Genomic DNA, 11,049 nt, shown 5'->3' with positions numbered 1-11,049 from the left:
GTTATCCTCTACTGAAACACACGTAAACTTCACTACCTTGAAATGTTTGTTATCCTCAACTAAAACACTTATGTGTAAAGGGCACTGACTTGATCTAATGTTATCCTCGACTGAAACGCTTACATCTAAAGTGTACTGCTCTAACCTTTTTAGTAATCCTTCCAACCATATGTCCCCATTCAAAAGCATTGATCGTCAAAAAAAGGGGGGTTCCTATCCCCGGACCCCCCGGATCCGCCACTGTATTGTTAACCTCAACTGAAGCACTAACGTGTGAAGGGCACTCACTGCCTTGCTCAACTGAACGCTTACATGTACATGTTAAATGCACTGCCTTGATCCTCAACTGAAACACTTATATGCAAAGAACACTGCTCGTATCTTTTTGTTATCAATGACGAGATGCTGTTATGATCGACAATGAGGAGATGTTGTTATTATTGACAATGGGGAGATGTTGTTATGATTGACAAACGAGGAGATGTTGTTATAATCGACAATGAGGAGATGTTGTTATAATCGACAATGAGGAGATGTTGTTATGATCGACAATGAGATGTTGTTATGAATGACAATGAGGAGATGTTGTTATGATTGACAATGAGGAGATGTTATTATTGACAATGAGATGTTGTTATGATCGACAATGGGGAGATGTTATCATTGACAATGAGATGTTGTTATTATTGACAATGAGGAGATGTTGTTATGATCGACACTGAGGAGATGTTGTTTTTATTGGCAATGAGGAGATGTTTTTATGATTGACAATGAGGAGATGTTGTTATTATTGACAATGGGGAGATGTTGTTATGATTGACAATGAGGAGATGTTATGATTGACAATGAGGAGATGTTGTTATGATTGACAATAAGAGATGTTGTTATGATTGACAATGAGGAGATGTTGTTATTATTGACAATGAGGAGATGTTGTTATGATTGACAATGAGGAGATGTTGTTATGATTGACAATGAGGAGATGTTGTTATGATTGAAAATGATGAGATGCTGGTATGATTGACAATAAAATGATGTTGCGATGATTGACAATGAAGAGATGTTGTTATGATTGACAATTGGGAGATGTTGTTACGATTGATAATAAGGAGATGTTGTTATGATTGACAATGCCGAGATGCTGTTATGATTGACAACGAGGAGATGTTGTTATAAATGACAATGAGGAGATGTTGTTATGATTGACAATAAGGAGATGTTGTTATGATCGACAATGAGATGTTGTTATTATTGACAATGAGGAGATGCTGTTATGATCGACAATGATGAGATGTTGCGATGATTGACAATGAAGAGATGTTGTTATGATTGACAATTGGGAGATGTTGTTACGATTGATAATAAGGAGATGTTCTTATGATTGACAATGCCGAGATGCTGTTATGATTGACAATGAGGAGATGTTGTTATGAATGACAATGGGGAGATGTTGTTATAATTGATAATGAGGAGATGTTGTTATGATTGACAATGGGAGATGTTGTTATGATTTACAATGAGGAGATGTGAATGACAATGGGGAGATGTTGTTATGATTGACAATGAGGAGATGTTGTTATGATTGACAATGGGAGATGTTGTTATGATTGACAATGAGGAGATGTTGTTATGATTGACAATGGGAGATGTTGTTATGATTGACAATGAGGAGATGTTGTTATGATTGACAATGAGATGTTGTTATGATTGAAAATGATGAGATGCTGGTATGATTGACAATAAAGAGATGTTGCGATGATTGACAATGAAGAGATGTTGTTATGATTGACAATTGGGAGATGTTGTTACGATTGATAATAAGGAGATGTTGTTATGATTGACAATGAGATGTTGTTATGATTGACAATGAGGAGATGTTGTTATGATTGACAATGAGGAGATGTTGTTATGATTGACAATGGGAGATGTTGTTATGATTGACAATGAGGAGATGTTGTTATGATTGACAATGAGGAGATGTTGTTATGATTGAAAATGATGAGATGCTGGTATGATTGACAATAAAGAGATGTTGCGATAATTGACAATGAAGAGATGTTGTTATGATTGACAATTGGGAGATGTTGTTACGATTGATAATAAGGAGATGTTGTTATGATTGACAATGCCGAGATGCTGTTATGATTGACAACGAGGAGATGTTGTTATAATTGACCATGAGGAGATGTTGTTATGATTGACAATAAGGAGATGTTGTTATGATCGACAATGAGATGTTGTTATGATTGACAATGAGGAGATGCTGTTATGATCGACAATGAGGAGATGTTGCGATGATTGACAATGACGAGATGCTGTTATGATTGACAATGAGGAGATGTTGTTATGATTGAAAATGATGAGATGCTGGTATGATTGACAATAAAGAGTGTTGCGATGATTGACAATGAAGAGATGTTGTTATGATTGACAATTGGGAGATGTTGTTACGATTGATAATAAGGAGATGTTGTTATGATTGACAATGCCGAGATGCTGTTATGATTGACAACGAGGAGATGTTGTTATAATTGACAATGAGGAGATCTTGTTATGATTGACAATAAGGAGATGTTGTTATGATCGACAATGAGATGTTGTTATTATTGACAATGAGGAGATGCTGTTATGATCGACAATGAGGAGATGTTGCGATGATTGACAATGACGAGATGTTGTTATGATTGACAATGAGATGCTGTTGTTAGGATTGACAATGAGTAGATGTTGTTAGGATTGACAATAAGGAGATGTTGTGATGATTGACAATGAGATAACACAGTGGCGGATTCTCTTTTGATCGAAAAAAAAACATAAGTGTTTGCATACAACCGTTAAAATGTTATATATGTTACATAATTCCACTCCCGCTCTTTTCCTCGGATCCTGCAACAGACCAGTTATATCAATAAACATGCTAGTCCTATAACATATGACTTCGCATACTTATTCCACTTTTAACGTTTTTATGCTGAAAATTTCATTGTTCATTGAGTGTCACATTGATAGTATAAACAGAGATAGGAAATAACAAATAACAAAAGAAGTGAAAGACAATATCAAACAACAAACAAACATAGGATGGAGAGTTGTCTCATTGGCACTCATACCACATCTTCTTATATCTATAGAAAGTAATGCCTCAGGGGTCATATCTTATATGATCCCATTGAATGCAGTATAAAAGGCCCCGCATGCACGCACCCTTGGTCATACTAATGTTACAAAATATTGTATTGAGAGTAATCATGAAGAATTATTTGTTTTCTATGTTCTGGAGCTCTTTTTTTATGTAGTCTTACACGACTGGTGGCTGCCGCAGTTTTGTTCGTTGCAAGTAGGTATTCCGACGGTGATAGGTCGCATTCGGTGATGTCAAAATCGAGGAAAAGAGGACCGTGTTGCGACTGTGACAAGTGGTACATATCACTGGTCATCTGCTTTACAAATTTTTCAAAACTATCCTCCAGAGTAATAAAAACTAACATTAGTAAGCTCTCGCACAAGCAATCATTCAACATCTCCTTTTGCATGCAAAATGCTCGACCAGTCTTGACTCAGTCTTGACCAGTATCGACTCAGTCTCGACTATCAAGACTGGTCGAGACTGGTCTAAGATTATCAAGAACCGAATTAGACTTATTAAGTAAGGTTTAGACCAAAGTCAAGTACAGTTAAATACTGTCGGGATTATGTCCAGTCTTGTCAAGTAAGATAAATATGGGCTTTTCAGACTCTGAGCTGTTTGTATTGTTTATTATATATGCACGCCATTTTGGAATTATTGCATAACACATACCGGTTCTGATTGGTTGCTTTCTGATTTGGCTAAGGTTCTATTGGCTAGAATGTTAGAATTTGGAACTTGTTTCGCACAGGAGAAAACATCAAATTACAGTATGGGTATTCAAGACCCAATAAACAATAATTATTTCTTGTTCGCTTTGGATACGTATTGTTGGATGAGCGCTTCAAAAAATATTTTTAATACGCGTTCCCTTTGCTTAATTAGAAATAAGAAGATGTGGCATGAGTGCCAATGAGACAACTCTCCATCCAAGTAAACAATTATAGGTCAAAGTACGGCCTTCAACAGGGAGCCTTGGCTCACACCGAACAGCAAGCTATAAAAGGCCCCAAAATGACTAGCGTAAAAGAATTCAAACAGGATTCGTCTTCATATGTATGATATTTTTTAATATATCACCAGTCATTGTAGTTATATACAAAAGGAGAAATAGTTATGTTCACAGATGCGTTTAGTAAATTCTGATTGATAAATAAATATAAGATATTTAATTTTTAGTTTAACTAGCATATTAAACAATCAATTTAGAAAGTCTGCATTGATTGTTTAATATGATAGTTGAACAATAACAAATAAATATCTTATATTTATTTATCAATATGGTATGGGTTTTTTCATTGATGAATGCTGTACGGTTGCCTATAATTGCTTACATCCACTTTATTTGAACCATTCCACATCTCCTTATTTTTATATTGGTCTCGAACGTGCACTCAAAAAGTACAGCACCAATGTGTGTGTAAACCTCGAATCACGGGAAAGTGCATAAATTTAAGAGTAAATAGGGGTAATTCACGGGGTAAACGATACTCAATCAATGAATAGTTTAGCCTTTTCAAGTTAACTTTCTACTAGAAATAATTAATGCAAGGCCTTTAATAACCTGATGGTAAAAGTCCCATAACTCTGGAATGACAGAACAGAAATATTAAGAATCTAACGGTATCTTACTGTCACTAATTCCAACAATCATGCATACTTAATTTATTGTACATGTGAAAATTTTACTTTAATCCGACAGTTTAATTACCGTAACTCAGGAAAGACAGGAAAGCCAACCGAGAAAGTTAATTGTCAAAGTCGAAAGGGGGCTTAAATTTATAAATCCCAACAAAAAAGTGTAAGGTTTTTATGAAATGTTGGAGTTAGTGCTTAATAGATGAACAAACGGTTAATAACTCTGAAATATCACCACAAAAGAATATTAAATCGAAATGAGACTATTACTGTTCATCCTAACGGAGGGACAATGTTATACCTTATAATGTTCCGTCTAAGACGATGATACCTTATAATGTTCCATCTAAGACGATGATACCTTATAATGTTCCGTCTAAGACGATGATACCTTATAATGTTCCGTCTAAGACGATGATACCTTATAATGTTCCATCTAAGACGAAGATACCTTATAATGTTCCGTCTAAGACGATGATACCTTATAATGTTCCGTCTAAGACGATGATACCTTATAATGTTCCGTCTAAGACGATGATACCTTATAATGTTCCATCTAAGACGATGATACCTTATAATGTTCCGTCTAAGACGATGATACCTTATAATGTTCCGTCTAAGACGATGATACCTTATAATGTTCCATCTAAGACGAAGATACCTTATAATGTTCCGTCTAAGACGATGATACCTTATAATGTTCCGTCTAAGACGATGATTAATACTGCACTTATGATTATATACTCAAACGAGATAATACAACACCTTCCCCATACTTAAACGACAACATAAACCTCATCTTACTTTATACTGCGAAGCACTCCGAAGTTTTTTTTTAGAAAGCTTAAACTTGTGTACTATTAAAACCCGAGATACATACATACACAATCTAGGATTTCCGAATGAAACAATTGCGGTAAATGTAGCCTGACTTACGTTCAAGAAGATGCGCAAATGAACCATCCAAAATTGCAGAGGGTAATATTAAGTGCTTCTAAGTAAACATTATTGTCCTGCGTGCGACGAAATTCACGAAAGTGAAACGTAAGAGTGCTGTTGCCGGCATCAGCGTAAGTATAAGCCAAGTCCTTACCCCATAAAATATTTTGATACTGGATGTCTTATACAAAGACTTAAATGTGGACAAAATATCGTTTTCGGTAAGGCCTTATAATTGGCACATATTTAATTTTTCCGGTAAAATATGCAAATTCAACATTTTTATGACGTCACAACTAATATTCATGTAATAACAAGAACGTATATAATTTTGAAACGATTAAAGAAGTTCACTATTTTACAAATTTCAGGACGAGAAAACATTCTAATTTTAATTAGATTGATTATGGCAATATGCAAAATGAGTCAACTGGAGGGAACATCAGAAAAGAAAGGGGTCTGATAAGGCCTCTTGTTTGGTCCCTTGATTTCGAAAATCAAAAAGTAAGATATATTTATCAAATAATATCCTTAGATTAGCTTGGTTGTCTGATAAGGCCTCTTGTTTGGTCCCTTGAATTCGAAAATCAAAAAGTAAGTTCGATGGTCCGCGCCAAAGTACGATATGGTCCTTTCGCTTAACTCCGATGGTCCATGCCGCAAGATATGTGCAAAGCTGATATTTGAATGCATGACGAATGACATTTAGGAATCGATAATGCAAACGATAATATTTTTTTGTAAAAAATAAAAAATGCTAAAATATAGTTATTCCTAAAATATAGTTATTCCTAAAATATATTTATTCCTAAAATTACAAACGTTGGCGTTTACGTTACTTACACATTGGCAGGAACAGTTTTGAGCAGTGTAGACCAGATGTGGATCTCGGATTTTGAAAACGAAAGGGCTCCCAAACTAGACAACGTTAGAAGTAGAACATGTAAAAAGCATATGCATAAACTATTTGTGTAGCCCCACTAGAGGGGCCCAAGCCCCTCCCGCTAAATCCGCCTCCGCATGTGGAGGTTATGAAAATATATATAAAACCAAGTCAGGCAGCAAATCATGGGGAACAAAGCGACTGAAAGATGAACTTGGTCTGCAGGAAGGCGAAACTAGTTTCCGGAAGTATGCCTCAAACTTTTTGTTCGACAAATAAACTGTATTGACCTAAATATTAATTTTGACTTCTCTTCAAGTATGCTTTGTATTTTGTATTTACATTGTGTCATAGGTCAAATTTATTTGTTCAGTGTATGTTCAATGGTGTTAATATGTCCTTTGATTGAGTTAAGCTATTTCAGTTGATATTTTATAGTGTGTCTTTCTATGTTGTGATGTTACACTATTGTTTCAGAAAAAGGGTGAAGGTTTGGTACCATTAAAACGTTTAAACCCGCTGCATTTGTTTGCACCTGTCCTAAGTCAGGAATCTGATGTTCAGTAGTTGTCGTTTGTTGATGTGGTTCATTAGTGTTTCTCGTTTCTCGTTTTTTATATAGATTAGACCGTTGGTTTTCCCGTTTGAATGGTTTTACACTAGTAATTTTTTGGGGCCCTTTATAGCTTACTGTTCGGTATGAGCCAATGCTCCGTGTTGAAGACCGTACTGTGACCTATAATGGTTTACTTTTATAAATTTTGACTTGGATGGAGAGTTGTCTCATTGGCACTCATACCACATCTTCTTATATCTATTCACATGATTTTGTGTGGACAATTTACTAATTAAATTAATTATTAGCAATGTTTTCGTTATATCAAGTCGAGATACTAATAAGTTGTTTTATTCTTGAGATGAATCCTGCTATTTAATAAATAGGCACTATAAGCCCAATTTTATTGTGTTAACAGTACTATTCTTCTGCAACAGGTTAGGCCGAAATAAACCAGACTGGTAAACATTCACCTCAAAAGTTAACAAAACCTTTAAACACAGACTTATACAGAAGGGATATAGTTACGATACTGTTGTCATGTCATTAAAGATGGCATATTTTGGTATTAATATTGATTCATTCATAGGGTCTTTACATCAAAAATAAACACATTTATTCTAAAACCAGTTGTTGGCATGATACGGGTTATGTTCTTTTGATATATTGTATGATGGTATGATAGTAAACCCATAACGGGAGGGATTGTGCTTGATTTTCATATGATGAAGACATAATCTTTCAATCAGTTTAATTTAGGTCTAGTTAGAACAAGAAAACAGAATTTGACAGAGAAACTAAATATTTTTCATTTTCTTATCATAAAATAGTCCCAACTCAATTTGATGGTATATAGATTTCAGGTTCCCAAGAATCGTCATCATGGGAAAATCCTTCCCAGTGGACTAGATAAAATCTGTCTTCGTTGACTTCTTTGAGTATGTCTTCTACTTTAAACTCTACAAAAATACAAGGTATAAATTTATGATGCATGAGCTGGCATGTCAGTAACTGCTAGTAGTCCTTTGTTAATTTATGTACCATTGTCATTTTGCTTAGTTTCTTTTGTTACCTATTCTGACATCAGAATTGGACTTCTTTTAAACTGAGTTTTACTGTGCGTATTGTTGTATGTTTGTTTATTCTACATTGGCTAGAGGTATAGGGGGAGGGTTGAGATCTCACAAAACATGTTTAACCCCGCCGCATTTTTGCGCCTGTTCCAAGTCAGGAGCCTCTGGCCTTTGTTAGTCTTGTATGTTTTTTAATTTTAGTTCATTTATATGTTTTGGAGTTTAGTGTGACGTCCATTTTCATTGAACTAGTACACATGTTTGTTCTGGGGCCAGGTGAAGCCCGCTTCCGGGTGCGGGATTTTCTCGCTGTGTTGAAGACCCATTGGTGGCCTTCGGCTGTTTTCTGCTCTTCGGTCGGGTTGTTGTCTCTTTGACACATTCCCCATTTCCATTCTCAATTTTATGGTTCCTATGTGTACTTTTCAATTTCTCCTGATAAGTAGCGGAGAAGCAGCTTATTTTCAAGTTTTTGCTGGAACAATCGACACGTCTCGCTATAAGTCAAGCATAAATGTACTTTGTGGTTTATATTTCTTGGACACTGTTTCGACATCAGATAAATGGATGAATGATTGGTGTGAGCAATTTCTAAGCTCTGTCATGACGATAACAAGTTATATTTTATAAAATGAGCTGCTTAGTACTGTAGACCAAATGCTGAATCCTTTTTTTTTTTTTTATCGCACTTGCATACTCCATAAAAAGACTTCTTCTTCTACTCGAACCACCACTGACTGCCGATCATCGCATTTTAGCTAGTAGACACCATCGCACTTCATCGTAACAATCAACGTCAACGTCACTGTTATACCATTGCACTACATCGTAACGATCAACATTAACGGCTCAGTTAGACCGCCGCACTTCATCGTAACAATCAAAGTCAACATCATCATAACAATTTTTAAAAAACGTCAACGTCACAGTCAGACCATCGCACTTCAGCGTAACAGCCAACGCACTGTAGCGTAGTAATCAACAAGTTAGCGTCATAATGTCACCATCGCGCTTCAGAGTGTAAACCAACGCACTTCAGCGCGGACCATAGCACTTCAGCTTAACCACCGCGGTTCGGAGTACCATCGCCGTTCAGAGTCCAACATAATATCTACAAAATGATTCTTGTTTGGTCCCTTGAATTCGAATATCAAAAAGTAAGATTTATCTATCAAATAATCGTGCCGAACATGCATGACATATTTGCCTCTGGACGTTAAGCAACTAACAATCAATCTATAGAATAATTTCCTTAATTTTTAGGGGAAAATAACAGCTTTTCATCATAAATTTTGTCCTGTAACATATCACCTACATGATCTCCTCAAGAGTTTTTGTAAATATGAGGGTCTTGATTTGGGGGCGGGTCCTTCATTTTTGTATTATTTAGTTGTAAGTGACTTTTTTCTCTTTCTTTATTCTTTCCAATTATTCTCTATTTCTTATTTTTTAACACCCTATTATTCTCTTTTCATAAATGTTTTGCCTATTTTTTTTCAATTCTTCCATTTTTTGTTCCATTATTCATTAATTTGTAAAATCCATCTAGAGCCTCATAAATGCTTCTGGGGTAGTTGATATTTATTGCGTATGTTTTCTAATGTATCATTTGTTCTCCAATTAACAGGATAACACAGGTATTTTTTAACCAGTGCAAAACAAGCACATGTTTTATGACTGTCAGAAGTCAGAAATATCTTCAATGGTGCCATTTCTATATTAAGCTAAGAATAGTGTTTAAGTGTTAGATATTTGATAATATGAGTTGAAAATTCACTCATTTGTCTGAGCTTTAAACAATATTTACAGTTTTCCGATGCAATGAAAGCATGACATTGTTTCCATCTCTGAACCTTGTATTGTGACCCCTATATGACAAATACTTGACTGGTGGCATTGACCAGTAAATGCATTATTAAACACTGTATAATGGCCTAGCTTAAGATGTCTATTGTTGACTGTTGTGGTATTGCATCATTTAACACTGTATTATGACCTAGCTTAAGATGTATATTGTTGACTGTTGTGGTATTGCATCATTAAACACTGTATTATGACCTAGTTTAAGATGTCTGTTGTTGACTGTTGTGTTACTGCATCATTAAACACTGTATTATGACCTAGCTTAAGATATATATTGTTGGACTGTTGTGTTACTGCATCATTAAACACTGTATTATGACCTAGCTTAAGACGTCTGTTGTTGACTGTTGTGTTACTCCATCATTAAACACTGTAAAATGGCCTAGCTTAAGACGTTTATTGTTGACTCTTTTGTTACTGCATCATTAAAAACTGTATAATGGCCTAGCTTAAGACGTCTTTTGTTGGACTGTTGTGGTATTGCATCATTAAACACTGTACAATGGCCTAGCTTAAGATGTCTATTGTTGACTGTTGTGTTACTGCATCATTAAACACTGCATAATGGCCATCCTTAAGATGTCTGTTGTTGACTGTTGTGGTATTGCATCATTAAACACTGCATAATGACCTAGCTGAAGATGTCTATTGTTGACTGTTGTGTTACTGCATCCTTAAACACTGCATAATGGCCTAGCTTAAGACGTCCATTGTTGTCTGTTGTGTTACTGCATCATTAAAAACTGTATAATGGCCTAGCTTAAGACGTCTTTTGTTGGACTGTTGTGGTATTGCATCATTAAACACTGTATAATGGCCTAGCTTAAGATGTTTATTGTGACTGTTGTGTTACTGCATCATTAAACACTGCATAATGGCCATCCTTAAGATGTCTGGTGTTGACTGTTGTGGTATTGCATCATTAAACACTTTATTATGACCTAGCTGAATATGTCTATTGTTGACTGTT

Source organism: Mytilus californianus, unplaced genomic scaffold (genome assembly GCF_021869535.1).
Source record: "Mytilus californianus isolate M0D057914Y unplaced genomic scaffold, xbMytCali1.0.p SCAF_4, whole genome shotgun sequence".
In the NCBI taxonomy this organism is placed as follows: Eukaryota; Metazoa; Mollusca; class Bivalvia; order Mytilida; family Mytilidae; genus Mytilus; species Mytilus californianus.
Note: the sequence above shows the minus strand (reverse complement) of the source record.